This window comes from Camelus bactrianus, chromosome 26, assembly GCF_048773025.1.
Source record: "Camelus bactrianus isolate YW-2024 breed Bactrian camel chromosome 26, ASM4877302v1, whole genome shotgun sequence".
NCBI classification, from domain to species: Eukaryota; Metazoa; Chordata; class Mammalia; order Artiodactyla; family Camelidae; genus Camelus; species Camelus bactrianus.
The window spans coordinates 23,761,090-23,777,152 of NC_133564.1; the positions used below are offsets into that span (position 1 = coordinate 23,761,090).

Below are 16,063 nucleotides of genomic sequence, written 5' to 3' on the forward strand. Positions count from 1 at the left end.
AGGATCCAGATTAAATCAGATATGATGCATAAAGGTCTTAGCATGACCCCTAGCACATGGTAAATGCTCAGTACCTTGTAGCTGTTATTTTTGTTACTTCTGCTGGCCTGAAAAACATGCTTCAAGGGGGCAGCACACTTTTTTGGACTTGTGACTTGGGAAGGAAACGCTATGATTCACATGCCATTCATTCATTCATTTGTTCATTCAGTATACCTTTTTTTAAGCATATATGTTTAAGGGGATGTACTTAGTGATAGAGGTACAAAAATGCAGAGTCCCTACCCTGAAAGGGCTCCAACTCAAAGGACATAAACACGTAATTGCAAAATGATACAATGGGACACACATTCTATAATACAAAAACCAATGAGTTCAATTCTGCCTCACAGGGTCCAAGAAGTCTTCACTGAATAAAGGGTGGGAGTTGAGTCTAGAAGTTCAACTTGTTTTATCACCAGTTCTTTCCTGGGTGTGGGGAGCTAGGCAAGGTGACTTTTATTCTTGTGTTCTTTCTGTATTTGATCTCTCATTTCAATCACTTAATGCATTGCAAAAAAAAAAAAAAAAAGTTGGAAAGGGTTCCTTGCCAGGCTATAGCTACAGAATTTGGAGCCATCAGAACAAACTCAGAATAGGCACATTTCTTATAGGGGAATTTGCTTCCAAAATCACCATGAGGGGTCAGGGGTATAGCTCAATGGTGGAGTGCATACTTCACGTGCACAGTGCCTGGGTTCAATCCCCAGTACCTCTATTAAGGGAGGGGAAAAAATCATGAAACTGTCTCCATGAAGACCAGGACTCTGGAAAGTTTGTGATTTGATTAAAGTCTCAACGACTGTTATCTGTGTGTTAAAGAAGGTGAGAGATTTCTGCCTCTGCATCCCTCTGACAGTCATCAGATGGTTGCAGGAGAATGAAGCCTGGACTCACGGGGCCATTTTCCAAGCTGTCACCCTTAGGCGGAGCCCTGCCCTCCACACTGTCACTGCCTGGGCACCACAGCAGCCTGGTGACAGAGATTGTCTAAAATATCTCACAAGGGGAGAAGGAAAATAAGAATGAATGCTTAAAGCAGGTTCCAAAGTCCTCCTCTGAAAAGGAATGTGATGATTTGGTCGCTTCTCTGTGGCTGAGTGACAGAGCCCATCTCCACTCCACAGCCTCCAGTCTGCCAAGCCATTGGGCTAAGTCAGGAGTAAGGGCCAGACTCAGCGTGTTGACTGATGGCCCAGAGAAGCACAGGGCCATCTGCTGCCTTCACGCGGGCGCCTATGAGGATCCTGCAGGAGAGGACTAGCGGAACTGAGTCTGCCAGGACCATGGCCTTGGAGAGCGTTCTCGTCCCTGACCCTGGGGGCCACCCCCACACAGCAGAAGCCGAGTTAGTTCCTGCGAGCTCTGGCTGCTGCAGCCATCCACTGGAGAAAAGCCCAACTTGTCTCTTTTCTAATCCATGTTCAAAACAAGCAAGCAGGCAAACATGACTCTAGCAAAACAGGAAAAGAGAAAGAGCTTCTTCCTCAAGGGAGGAAGGCTGGAGAGGAACACTGTCCCCATGCCCTCTCCCTTCCATCCCAGGACCTGTACCTGCAGAGAGAAGCCCCATTCACCAGTAAAAGGAGATGAGATAATGTTTGGGTTTTGTCGGGGGAGAGATTTGTTTGTTTGTTTTAAGATTGCAAGAAGACTCAGGAGCCTGATCTAACTGTGAAATGTGAATTCCATAAACCAATCAGTCTAATTTTTCATATGCCCACACTCCAATCCAGAGAAAGAAGAATCCAAAAGAATCCACCCTAGAAAGTCTGTCCCTGCAAAAAAAAAAAACAAAAACAAACAAACAAAAAAACCTTGGATGTTTAGGGGATGCAATGTCTCGATAATAAGATGCTCGGAAAGTTAGAAGCAGGAGAAGCAGAGAAGGAGGGAACGATCCTGGGTAAAAGTCACCTACCCAGACTATTCTGTTTTCAGTAAAGCCCTGAATTGTTGCTGTAACCTGAAAAATAGTGCATTTCCTCTTTTACTGTTTGTTCCTACCTTTGGCTGAATGGATCCCCAAGGAGTGAAGACATAGAGATATAAGTTCAGACAAAGTCCGTCTGGGAAATTCCACACTGAGGAGGGAAAGATGGTGGATTCCGGAAGGATTTTCATCAAGATGATAACAGTGGTTATCTCCAAGTTGCAGAATTTTACAGAGTTTTCCTTTGCTTTTTATATTTCTCTGGATTGTTTGGAATTTTTCTTTACAATAAAGCTGAACTCTGTTATTATCAGGAATGAAATACAATATACATATGACTGTGGTTTTCTCCTTCTTCCAGGGATCTCAGTAAAATAAAAACATGAGAATAAACTCAACAGTCAAGATAATTGGAGGAAACAGTGGAGGAGACACCCCCAGTACATTTTCGGAAGAAGTAAAGAGAATAAAAGCCCATCAATGGGTGATCAGATCATGGAAGCCAGAATGGTGATGGGGGTAGAGGGGTGGGGTTGCAGAGGAGATAATTCCAATTGTCTGCAAATGCACTGGCCAGTTGGTGGCTTCCCACACTCTCCTCACTCACACCTGAGTTTGGAGACTTGGCAGCTAAATTCCAGGCAAAAACCAGGGCTCCTGTCTCTACGTCATTGACATCTTTCTGAGAATTAGAGCTTCTAACCCTTGTGTAACCATTCCCTAGCTTTTGACATCTGAGAGCTTCCAAGCCAGACTCCTCTTTCAGCTCAACCAAGTGAAGCCTGTCTATCAACAAGCCCCATAAACCGATGGCAAGTGGATACCACTGAAGGGTAATGAATGGAATCTGCTTGAACTGAAGGCGCAGCACGTGCTTCATGACATTGGGCCCGTAGTCTAATCCCACCTCAATGCCTGCCTCAGTGTCTGTGGAAAGAATTGATTAATGTATTAATGATTTCAGGTTATATTAACATAAAGTTTATTGGTTTCCAACCTTGAGAATCAGCCTAATAGATCTCAGAAGACTTAAATATGGTTATAGGAAAAAAGATGTAATATGATCAACCTTGACAGTGTAAAAACAAATTCCAGCTGTCAGAAAGTGAGAAGAGTATGGGGAGAAGAAGGGTGGAGCCCCCATGTCTTAATCTAATTTAGTTGAGACCCAAAAGGCATTTTCTATGTCAGTTGTTGCAGCCGTTATGGAAAATAGTATGGAGGTTCCTCAAAAAATTAAAAATAGAACTACCATATGATCCAGCAATCCCACATCTGGGTATATATCCAAAGGAAATGAAGACAGGATTTTAAAGAGATATCTACACTCCTGTACTCATGGCAGCATTATTCACAATAGCAAAGATATGGAAACAAGCTAAGTGTCCATCAGTGGATGAATGGCTCAAGAAGCTGTGGTATATATATATATACACCACATACATACACACACATACACAATGAAACAGGTTACAGGCTATGATCTGTGATCTGATCAGTGTTAATGTCAGGAAAAACTAGTAAGGCAACATTTATAAACACAGAATGTATGTGTTCACTATATTATTCACCAGCAATTGCTTAGTAGCAAAAGGTTAGGACTGGAAAATGTCAGGTATGTAGTAATCAACACAGCACTGGATATACTTCTGTGGCTTGAACTGCTGATAGTACAATGACTGTGAGAGCCTTTTAAAGCACAGGTACCATGTGCTGCTCTATTTCATGGAGTTTTGGGGGGATTAGTTTAGGTGGTTTTGGGTTGGAAAGAGTGTTTGGAATTGTTGAAAGAAATTGACTTGTTCATATGAGCCAAGGAAAAATCTCCATGCCAACTCACCAAAACTAGACCATTGAAACACTTGGAATCTTTCTTTTCAAGGGTGTTCATGAGTTACGTATCGATACACTGAAGTTTTAAAATGTAAGACTTAATTTACTTATTTATGAAGAAATTATCTCTAAGAAACTTATTTTGTGGGGAGTAGTTTGGCTCACTTAACTACACTGGAATGAGTTTTCCAGAAATGAAAGTGATAGCCTGAACTTCATTCTCAAAATTGTAGGTTTGAAGACTGGACTCCAAAAAGTGTATTTCAAATGTAATGAAAAGGAAGTAACACCACTGAGTTTGCTTTTCTAAATTAATCCTAATCGGATAAAGGAAGCACTATAAATTGATATTACTAAATTGTAGGGCAAAGTCATACCGAGAATTAAACATGGTGGTGTGGAAGTACCAGAATTCTAACAGTGCAGATATTCCACTCATGTTCAGAACACAAAATGAAAAATGAGACATTAACATTTTGGTACCAAATAAACAGTGGCAGGTTCTCAGTTTCATTGAAAAGAAGAAATAAACTATAAAAAGAAAACATTGATGTATTATTAAACGTTTTTGTTTTCCATTTGCATTTTTATAAATATAAAATGTAATCAATATTACACATATATGTATATAACCTGTTTATATCAAAATTCAATAAAAATATGACCAGTGTCCTGATTTTTTTTAAACCCGGCCCACTTCACTTATTTCTGCTGTCTGCCTGCTGTGTAGGTAAGCATCTTTGCACCCCTGACCCGTAAGTCCCTGAACCTGAAGGAAGACTGGTGTCTGCACAGCACGTGGCTGTTGGGGGAGATTGAATATCTGAACTCAGGAGCAGAGCGCCGCTTGGCCTGGGTGGAAACTCAGGGCATCACAACTTCATGAGCAAGTACCTGTGGACTGTGCCACGGGACTACTGTGTGGCTGGGACGTGTAGAGACTGGAGTTGGTGGCTAAAAGTTTTCAGTTCCCATGTGTCCGGTCTTGAAAGTGGGCCTAAGCATTAGCACCTTTGGCCTGAGCTAGCCCTGACACATATGAAGATCTTTTGAATGGGAAATGGATGCCTTCTGAGAGAGAGCCTTGACTACTTGACTTCCTATTAATAGGACAAGGCGCGTCCTAAGTGATTGATTAAAACAATGAAAGATTAATTTATATTTTTGTCTCTGCTAGATCTCGTGTACACAGATTAATCATAACTCTTGATTTGTTGGGGTTTTTTTGTTTATATATTTTTTTATTGAAGTATAGTCAGTTTATAATGTGTCAGTTTCTGGTGTACAGCATAATGCTTCAGTTATAAATGAACATATATATATTCATTTTCATATTCTTTTTCACCATAAGAGAACGCTTGATTTGTGACACACTCATCACTAGCCCATGCATGGTCTTCTTTTAGTCCCTGGGTGAATGCATTTACTTCCTTTTTCAGTGCCGTGAATGTGTTCATATTCCAAGTTCCATACTGAAGAGTACTGAACATCATAATGAACCCTCCTCTGGGATCTCAGGAAGGGAGTGCAGACAGGAAAACCAAGTTTATTGAGCATCTGTCTACTTCTTTCCAGGCACTGTACTGGGCCCTTTGTAAACACTATCTATTTAATCTTCCCAAAGGTGTCCCTGGCAAGCGGAGGCGAGCCAGTAACTCCTCACCTTTCCTGCCTGTGGTTCTTTCCCAGTCCTGTAAACAGGCCGGGCGGGAGTAGAATCCCCACAAGTGGCAAGAACATTTCAGTGCAATGTTCTCAGGTGGTTGGGTGGTTTGATGCATGGTGATTTCCAATTTTCACTGCTGAACTTTCAAATCTCATCAAAACAGCTCTTTGTTGCTATTTGCTGAGTTAAATCAGCAATGATTTGGCAAATAAGCCGACATAGCAGGTTCCTTATGGACAGATACAATCAGGGACCTACCAAGTATCCGACTGATAAAGAAAAATGTGGTTTCAGACTGAAAGCATTGTGAGCGCCTTTGTCAGGATTGTTGCCTGTAAATAATAACTGATCTTTTTCTGTCAATGACTTTGAAAGAAAAAGAAGGCTCTTTCGTCTTCCCCTGTCGATGGCAGTGTTTGCATTGGCAGGAAGAGTATGGGACGGGTGGATTGCTAAGAAGTTTGGAAATATCTGTTAGTGTCTGATGCAAGCTGGTGTCTTGAATAACGTTAATTTGAAAAAAAAAAAAGTTCTGGACTAGAAAGTATCTCTCTTAGATTTCGAGCTGCCCTAAGTCCCCTAGCTGGCCCTTGCCTTAGGATTTTAAAAGTTTTCTTAGCATCTGGCCGGACTAATCATGAGGAAATACTGCAGGGGCCTGTTTTCACTGCATGTCTCCTAAGGGCCAGGGACTGTGCTTGGTGCTGCTGAGTCAGTCTCTCCCTCAAGTGGCTCTCAGTCTAATGATGTTTTGAAATAGGACAGAGCTCTGAAAACTGTAATTCTAGGTCCAAAGAAAGAAGGGCCGTATGAAATACAAGGGCAGGATAAGTCTTGGCGGAAGGAGCTGAAGATCAATGTGCTCTTTCGCATAAGACTTGCAGACTTGCAGCTCGGATGTGTCAAAGGGCCTCTGTGACAGTGCTGGATAGAGGATGGGCAGCCGCTGGGCTGAGATGGGAAGATAATGACTCGTATGAGGATGCTTCCATAGGTTTTCTTAAGTTTGAGCCACTGTGAAAAGAGAAACTCTGAGGAAAAGTCAAAGAGATAGATAAGGAGAGCCAGACATCACCCTGCCAGCCCCCTTAGTGCTGCGGCCTCCCCTCCCTGCCGTTGACCCCTTCCTTTGATCTTCTTGTACATCCTGAGTGCTCTCAGGTGCTGATTTAATCAGCAGGCCTGGCCCTGACTGTCTTCATCCTCCTCCCCACTCTGTCCTCCCTCTCGAGAAGCTAGGTCTCAGCACAGCAAGGACTAAATCACTAAATGGCCCTAATGGCTAAGTTCGTAATGACTGAACAGATATGCCTCTCCTTGGCCTGTCTCTAAGCGTAGCGCTCAGTTACACCACAAGAGGCTGGCAGGAAGAGGACTTGAAATTGTACATTCTCAGAAGAGCCCCTAACGGCACCCAGTCCAGCCTCCTTTGTATGCACACTTCCTAAACCATCCTCTGCGGGCAGACAGGCCTGTGTCTTGGCAGCCCCGACCCCTCCAGCCTGTGGGTGACTCAGAGACCAATCACATGCATGTCTTTATTTCGGGTCTCTCCCTTGGTAGCATTCAAGAGGATTAAGGTCTGAATTAAGGGCACAAAGCCCCTCTTCAACCCTCAGGCATCAGGGGAGGGGGAGTCTCAGTGTCAGTGAGATCTGGCCCAGGCACAGCAGAGAGAACAAGCCGCTACTCAGGCCGGCCGGCTGTTTACACCGGGGACACAGGCTCCACACCAGCTGCCTGGGCTCTGTGGCTGCCGACAGGCGCGGTGGATAATGTGAGCATTCATCCTTCCAGCTGCTCGCACCACGTGCGCTCGTGGGTGCGGAGGGGAGCTGGTGAATGGGAGGGGGAAGCAGAAAGGAGAAGGCAGCGTTTGGGAACCACAAAAGCTGAGCAGTAGGCGGCAGGGTGGTGTGAGCTTCTGTTGCCTGACCTGCCAAAATCTATAATGAGGCTAAACATAGCCAGCATTTCCAAATCCTCTTCTTGATATGGTCCCCCAATGAGCTGCCTGCTAAAAAGGGCGGAGAGACCCAGTACCCTCAAACCAAGTTGGATGCAATTCAACCCTTCCCCCACAACCCCGCCCCCGTGGAGGTGAGCTGGGTCAGTGATTCTCTCTGTAATCTACTGATAAGAGTCCTGGATGGGAAGTTAGGAGAACTCAGAGATCTTCCCAGCCTCACCACCGTGTCTGTGACCTCGGAGTAGTTATGTAACTGTTCCGGGCTTCTATGTCCTCACCTTTAAAATGGACATGATAACAGCTGTCCTACCTACTTCACGGGGTGGCTGTAAAGATGACATGAAAGTACAACCATAAATCACATTATACACGACAGGCCAATAATGCCTCGAGACCAGGGGTGGGCAAGCTTTTCTGCAAAGAACCAGGTGGTAAATATTTTGGACTGTGTATCACATTCATTGCACTTTCTTCTTTGTGCGTGTGTGTTTTTACAACCCTTAAAAAATGTAAAAATCATTCTCAGCTCCTGGGCCGCACAAAAACAAGTCCTAGTTTGCCAACTTCTGCTTTAGACAAATTGCAGGTGAGGGCTGGAGGTAGGGTCAGCCCTCCACTGGTAGTGATAAATATAAATATAAATAAGGATTAATAGATAAATAGTAATGAATAGCCTATGACTATAAATAAATATACATATCCGTGGTATTTTCTGACTCGTGGGCCTTATTAGTGAAATAGCTTGAACCCCAGCCCAAGGGCCATCTTGTTCAAGAGCTCCAAGACTAGCTTGCCATTTACTGAGCTCTTGAGTGTCTAGATTAGAGCATCCATGCTGACTGGCTTAGTTGTCTTGAACTGGAGGCCAGCCTGCAGGCTCAACTCGGCCTCAGAGATTCACTGGGTCATCATATTAATGCGACCCGGAGCAGACCCTCCTGCCCCGCTAGCCAGTGCTGCCTGGGCAGAGCTCCTGCAGGAAGAATGGGTTAAGACCTTAATTTGGGGACCACTACTGCCCACGTAAGAAGCAAGTAACATTACTTGTGACAGCACACAAGCAGTACTTTATTGACAACAGGTTTTTAAGTTGTATCGTTATTTCTCCCAGAATGCCCTAATGAGGTTAGCTGGCTTTGCCACTGTCATCTGCCAAGAGGGGAATATTGAAACACAGTACTTGAGACACTAAAGTCAACTTTTAGGATTGGGTGGGGCAATGGTTTCTGGTTCCTTCTGACTCTGAAGTCACAGTCCTGCTTCTCCTTGTATGTCTTTTTTTTCTTTCCTTGTCCTCACTCCTTGTTTGAAGGTATTAGAAGAGCCCTGGAATGAAGCCTTGGTGAGAAAAACAGAGAGCAAAGAATGTTGGTTTCCTTCTCTTCCCTGCCAAACTATTTCAAAGGGCAAATCAGAACCCTGATCTAGATTAGAATAATGAAAGCAACCAGGGTCAGGTACCCCCACCCAAGAAGCAGTGCTGACCTGATAAATCTTGCTTTCGTTGATACTGTGTGGAAATATGATGAAATAAATGCAGCACTTTAGAACTAGGTACTTACCTTCTTTTGACAGGGAGTGAGAGAGAGCCAGAGAGGGTGTGAGCTTTTGGCTGGTGTTTGGAGCTAAGGCTAGCACTGCAGGCTGAGTCTGGACCAGCCCATTGTCTCCTGCATCCTGCGGTTTCCGAGGGTCTCACCTGCCTGGATGGCTGCATCTCTGCAGAGGTACCTTTTATGTTTTTGTCATTTCATTGCTGTAATTTCAAGAAGTCTTCTCCCACTCCAGGAGAAAATCTCTATCATTTCTAATTTTGATACAATGCTTTCCCTCTGAATGATTATTTCATTTTGTTAGCCCTTGGAGCTAAAAGCTCAGCACTACAGTTCCAGTGCTGCACAGAGTACAGCTCTGTTCTGCAGAAAATAGTTCTAGTCTTTGAACACAAACCACTTCAAACATGGACCAAGGATCTTATAAATACCTGGCTCTGGTCACAAGAGGGAGAGTGTGGATGGCTCAGGCTAAGTCTAGAATCCCCCTGGAAAAAACACCCCAAAGGACCCTTTGTAGAGACGGTGATCATCTGTGCCATTTTCACGTGTGAAAGAAAATACTTCAGAAATGAAAACTAGCCAAGGACAATGCCTGGCAGTCATCAGATATGCAATACAGGTTGATTGAATGAATGAAAACTCTATCAAGATTTTGATGATAAAGTTTCTTAGGAGAGAATTGGACATACTAGTGAACCTAACAGATGAAAGGCTTATCTGGGAACACTGTATAAATCCCAATTTGTTAATAAAGAGAGTGGGTAGATGGCAATGGCTCTCACCCAGAAAACCATGGAGATAAAGAAATGAAAGAATCTTACTTTTCAGTTTTGGTTCCATCACACTATCTGCATCTGTCATCGTTTTATATTTCAAACTTTTGTTTTTTACCAAAGTTTGGGTTAATTGACTCGTGAGAGTGTGTGAGAGACGTGTCCTCATCTCTTCATGAAGTCTTCCCAATAACCATTAATCCCGAAGTGGAGTGTGAGTCCCTTTTAGTTTTTGTCCTAACACTGGACATTCCTGAACTTGCCTTTAGACTTTGGGGAAGGGCGCATCCTGCTCACTGGAGGCTGTGATCTGTGTTGTAAGGCCTGCAGAGCAGCACAGGCCATCAGCCTCATAGACCCCCTGAGGTGGGACAGACACTATGGGTGGAGCATTCAGGGGAGGGAGGGTGTGTCAGGCCTGCCCTGAGGAACTGCTGATTTTATTTGTTCTACTTCATATTCTCTACTTCTCTGGGGAAAACAGGTAAAAAACACATTTAGAGGAGAGTATAGTTTGTCAAAAAATCCCATGACTCCCACTAACTTCAGGACAAAATCCAAACTTACTTGTGTGGCAGACAAAGTTGTCCATGATTTGACCTCAACCTTCCTTTCCAATCCTCATCTTCTGTCACTTCCCATGTACTCCACCAGCCTCTGTGAACTACTTGTCCCTCCTTAAATTACTATATTCTGTTTTACCTTTGTGCTTTTGCCTATGCTCTGTGCCTGGAAGGGCCTTTTTCCTTTTTGTGACTTGGTGAACTCCTACTCATCCTTCAAGGCCCAGTTCAAATTGTCCTTGTGAAGCCTTTCTTGAGTCTCACAGGCAAAGTTATTTCTCTTCTCTGTTCTCCCTTAAGGTCTTGTGCAAACATCAGTGATGATACATATGTCTCTCCAAGAGTTATTTATTTATGTGTTTATCTTCTCCACTCGCCTGTAAGCTCCTGATCTATTGGGCCGTGACTAATTATTATCCCCCGAGCCTAGTGTCATGCCTGGCCATAGAAGTCACTAAGAAATGTTGAGTGAATGAATGACCTGGAACTAGGTCTTAGAAGGCTTTGGTGACCCAGCAAAATGATTCAATCTCAGCCATCCTCAGTAGTGTCTACTATGGGGTATTCAAAATGACCCATTGGAGTACAGGGAGAAAATATTAGAACTCCTATTTATATTTATGTTTGTCAAAAATTAACAGTGAAAGTAAGCTTTCTAATATTTTATGTGAATCTATTGTAGCACATGTATTTAATTTATAAATAAATATATATGTTAAGATGAAAGGTATGCATGGAATACACTGTAGTCCACTGTTACATGCAAAAAGAAGTCACTGAAAAATTCTGTACAGAGAGAAACCCTAAAAAAAATAAGTGTGTAGGAGAGGGCCGGCCATCAGTCGGTATGGAAAACAGGACAGTGGTCCATGCACAAGAGATCAGAGATTAGGCAAGTAGAAAGGCCATAGGAACAGGGCGGGGAGGGTGGGGCAAGGAAGACCTACTGGAAAACTACTATCATTATCTTCATTATTATCATTGCCTCAGAGGGACAGAGTTTCATATTGGTTAACAATAAACAGAAAGAGTCATGGACCCTAAAATGCAGTCAGAACCCTGGGGGAGCAGAAGGAACTCAAAGGGAGAGATAGAATACTTTGCCCCAGGCTTGGATTCTTATACGGGACACTTTAAAAATTTTTTCTTCACTTGTTAGAAGGGGCAGCAAATACGGGCCACCCATCAGGCCTGTTCCATCCCCGATGCAGCTTCTTAGTAAAGACTATTTATAGCCTCAGGTTGTTGCAGCAACATTGTGCAACTGCTGTGTGGGTGGGGAGGACGGCGAGGCTGAGCCCCGGCTGGGTGAGTGACCGTCTTCTGGCTGCTTTCTGTTGGCCCAGGAAAGAGCAGAAGAAGGTGGGTTTGTTTGTCAGTTGAGCAACCAGCCGTTGCTTTCCCTGACTGTCCTTTTAAACATTAACCATCTCTTAAAACATCTGTGTTTTGTGCCCAAGGCCAGAGAAAGGAGAGGAGGAAAGGGGAGGAGAGGAGAGGGAGGGAGAGAGGGTTTGCTACATCCACACTTGATTCAGTCCACACACCGTGACCCATGCAGTGCCTAAGACTCAAGGTTCGAGAACTGAGCCGAAAGTGATCCTCATCCAGAGACTCACAGTCTAGCAAGTAAACTTAAGATCACAGGGAAGGGATAAGCCCTGGACTGTCACTTGTGCCTTTTCATCACCTCCATTTACCAAAGAAGGTTCAACGGGAAAGTTCAGAGATCTGAACATTTCCAGGGTCTTTGTCCCCAGGGCAGTGGTTCTTAACCTGTTGTGAGTAAAATGTGACCTGGTAGAGCTGTTTAAAATCCAGCTCCCAGCTCAGCAAGACTGTGTCAGTGGGTCTGGAGCAGGGCCCAGGACCTTGTAGGGCCAAAGTCTGGGCCTGGCGCTGCAGGCCCTGGAGCAAGTCTACCAGAGGCTGATGAAAGAAACTGGAATAAAAGGAAAGGGAGCATTAGAGACAGTTAAGGGAAGAAACTGGAGAAAGAGAAAATCCAGTTTTTGAGAGAGAAAAGGAATGTATCTCTAAGAAGTGAATATTACCAGGGGCTCTGGGACTGCTCACCTGACCAGTGTCCATACGTTCGCCATGATTTTTGGTCTTTATCTTTTAAACAGGATTACTTCTCTAAGAAAGCACAAAGCAGTGAAAAAGGTAGCCAACTCTGCTAGAGCCTTGGGCATGCACAGCACCTGTGGAACCCAGCCTTTTCTTTGCCACACCTCTTGCTTTCCTCCAGACCTGTCTACAGCAGGACTTTGCTTATCTTCAAACGCTGAGGCTGAATAAAGCCATGAGCTATGGTAAGGGGGCCCATCCTAGAGAAGGTGCACTAACTTGCCACTGTCTTCAGTAACTTGTCTGGCTCTTGGCAGCTCTATCTGGTGGCACCCCCGACCTCCACAACCCCTCAGGCTAGTCTACCCCAGAGCAGTGTCCAGCTTGCTGTCTGCAGAAGCTGCTGTGGACCAAGCGACAAGGAGACTGAGTGCTGATGGCCACGAGCAGTTTCCACCTGTGGCTACAGATCTTACTCCTCATCCTGATTGTATCAAGATTGTTCTTCTGAAACTGGTTTCAGGCCCAAAGCTGAGCCCCTAGGTTGCGGTTGGTGTGATCCTAGCACCATTGGGTTCTTCTTCGGCACCAAGTGAGATGCCTCTGTTTATCCTGACATGGTCCCCAAAGCGCATTTTCCTCGCCTCTCTCCAGTTAGAGGTCTCCTCCCTCATTCTTTAGCTCCTGCTATAATATTATCTTTCCTGTGACTCTTCCTTAACTATCCTCTTTCCCATTTTCAGTCTTTATCATCTGGACTCTTTGTTCCTGAGTGCCCCACCCATCTGACTGCACATTCCAGGGATCTTGTCTCCTGGGAGTCACCAGAGCATGATGGTTAGGAACCCCGCTGACCTGAATCAGAAACTCAGCTCCGTCACTTATCAGCTATGGAACCTCCGGTAGCTTACTTCCCCATCCTAAGTTTCAGTTTCCTTACCTATAAAATGGGCAAACAATTATGCTTACAATTAAGTTTAAATGAGCTAATACTTGGCCCAATGCCTAAAACATTGCAGCCCTCAGTAAATGCTTTTTCTCCTCATTGTTCTTATATATATATCCTTACTTTCACCCTAATCCCCAAAGACTTAGTACATTGTAGATACTCAGTGATGTTTATTGAAATGCTAGTTAAGATATGTAAATTTATCATTGGATCTGTTCATTAGTATGTTTTAAGAAGGAGTGGGTAAGTCAGTGTTTTCCTTTAATTCACCTATATTTTATGGTATTTACTCGAGGACTTGTTTAGAGTGGAATTAATTCGAATCAGCTCAGGCAGCCTCTTCTTAATCACTCTTCTTTTGTGTCCATTGATTCGGTGTGTTTTTTCACTTCTGTTCCCATCCTCACATGTGCTCTCCTGCTTCTGAAGGAGTAAATCAGAAAATGGTAGCCATTTAGAAGGACTTTAAACTGAGCCTAAGTTCTCTCAAGGAAAAGAGCTACAGAATTCTCTTTAGTCTGTTAGAAAGTTTGAATTGCACTTCTCTCACTGTCCCTTTCCACCTTGTGAAATGAAAGGGGAGATCTAAGTAAACTCCAAAGTCCGTCTTTTTTTTTTTTTTAACATTTTTTTAAATTAAAAACAATTTTTTTTTAATTGAAGTACAGTCAGTTACAATGTGTCAGTCTCTGTTGCTATACTCTAAAGTCCCTCTTAATTGCAGTGGTCTCTGATCCCCTTTTGTGCACAGCTGGATTTTTAGGCTCAACATGATAAAGCAACTTCTGTGAACAATTTAACGACTAGTTCTGACTGCCTGATACAGATGATCTCAGAAAGAAGGGTGGGCTGAGCTTAGAATGAACTAAGCTCTTCTTAACGATCTTAATCAAATAATCGAAGGTTAAATATACAAATAAAAGTAAATGAAAAACTGGTAACAAATAATTTATTAGCTTTCCTTCCCCGCCAGGAGATGCTGACTCTGAGCCTCATCTCTGCCAGGGAGGCCAAGGATGGGGAGTCCACCCAGCCTAATCACAGCTGGGAGGCCCCTGGGTCAAGGAGAGCCCTCACAGTGCTGAAGGAGCACTGCTTATCCCAGCTGGTGGGCCTGGGGGCAGTCCTTTGCCCTGTCTCTTCCTCCCTCTCTTATCCAGTGTGGCTCACTTTGGATGCAATCTTGGGCCACTGTTTCTCATCCTCTTTTCATCCATTCTCCTTTTGAAAAATTTCATAGATACCTCTTTCCTCAGAGAATGTGATAGGCGCCCACTGGGCCCAGGCTTGCCCCACCCCCCAACTTGGTGTAGCCAGTGCCAGCTCTGGCTCCTCCCTCTCGCCACTCTCCGTTGATTGCTGGTGATTATTGGTTATCGGTACCCTTTTTTGTCTCGATGTTGCATCCAGACTTTCTGCAGTAAAAGACAGTGCCTAAATGAATTACTCACTCAAAGAATGTTTCATAAGCATCATCTCTGTGCCATTAGGCACTACATGAGGGCCAAGTGGTGCCGTGATGGATAAAACCCAGGCCCTGCTTTCCAGAACTCCCGAAAACACGTGGAAAATTCCAAAAGGATTGGTGCAGTCTCAAACTAGGTACAGAGGACTGGGGAACCCTGAGGAAGAAGTGACCAGCTGTGCCTCGGGGCGCTGGGAAGGTTTTGCAGGCAGAGCAAGGAAAGGACAGTCAGGAACAGAAGGTGGAGTGAGTGTGTAGAGGGGCAGGGGTTGGAGGAAGCAAGACCTATTTGGGAAATGGCTGATGGCTGTGGGGAGCAGGAACACAGTGCAATAGGGCGGGAAAGTGATCAGATGGTGTTGGAAAGCTGGGTTGCTGTCAAATGTGAAGGGAAGCTAAGGTACTTGGACTTGATCCTGCTGGCAACAGAACAGTCATCAGATAACTCAGCAAGGAACTGAAAAATGATACGAGTTTTAGGTCTCCCAATATGAAATTACCTGTTCAGCCCGCATCCTCATCAAGTAATTAGAGGTTAAACTTGAGAAGGGATCAGTGGGGAAGCACCTCCAAGGCAGTAAGTGGGTGCACTCCTGACTGGTGGGAGCTGATGTATAAAGTAGGGATATAATTATTCTAAATCTTTAGCTTTCTGATTTAACTCCTCCACAAACCACACTTGTTTTGCTGCACTCCTAGAAGGGCATCTGCTCAGCATCCTATCTGCCATGGCTGTATTATAGTAAGAGATGATAAGTAATAAGATTTCTGTCAAAGTAGTTTGTAACACACAGGATGTTCTACAAATACATCAATAATTAGCATCACCATTTTCCATGGGGATGCTCAGAAGTTCCAGCTGAGATACATACTGACTCAGATAATATCTTTGGAGAAAGTCATAACCTTCAAATTTAACAGGTAACTTGAAGGCAGAAACATATTACAGTGAGAAGGGATGGGCACAGCCAATCAGATCTGCCAACTCAAATTTGCTAGCCATGAATAGTATTGTTCTTATTATTCAGAGTAATAACCTTAAGGCAGCAAAGATAAAGCATGTTTTCACAACACTATAAATCAACCATACTTCAATTAAAAACACAATGAGAAAAATAAATAATTTTTTAAAAAAAGATAAAGCATGTTTTATAAATCTCTACCTTTTGACAGGTTTTAGGGGTAAATGAAACTGGTTTCTTTAACAGCGGGACTTCTCAGAGCCTTGGATATGCTAATGAGCTTGT

At 43.8% G+C, this 16,063-nt stretch overlaps 2 long non-coding RNA genes across 2 annotated transcripts in view; both read left to right on the forward strand.

The window, feature by feature from the left end:
* Positions 1-16,063, forward strand: part of LOC141575109 (uncharacterized) — a 66,982-nt gene that overhangs the window by 30,594 nt on the left and 20,325 nt on the right. Inside the window, exon 3 of the long non-coding RNA XR_012502463.1 lies at positions 9,016-9,167. This is a non-coding gene — a long non-coding RNA (uncharacterized LOC141575109). The remainder of the gene's footprint in view (positions 1-9,015; positions 9,168-16,063) is intronic.
* LOC141575133 (uncharacterized) lies at positions 11,619-14,192 on the forward strand. Its single transcript, XR_012502490.1, has 3 exons — positions 11,619-11,694; positions 12,462-12,647; positions 13,146-14,192. It is a non-coding gene; the product is annotated as an uncharacterized LOC141575133 (long non-coding RNA).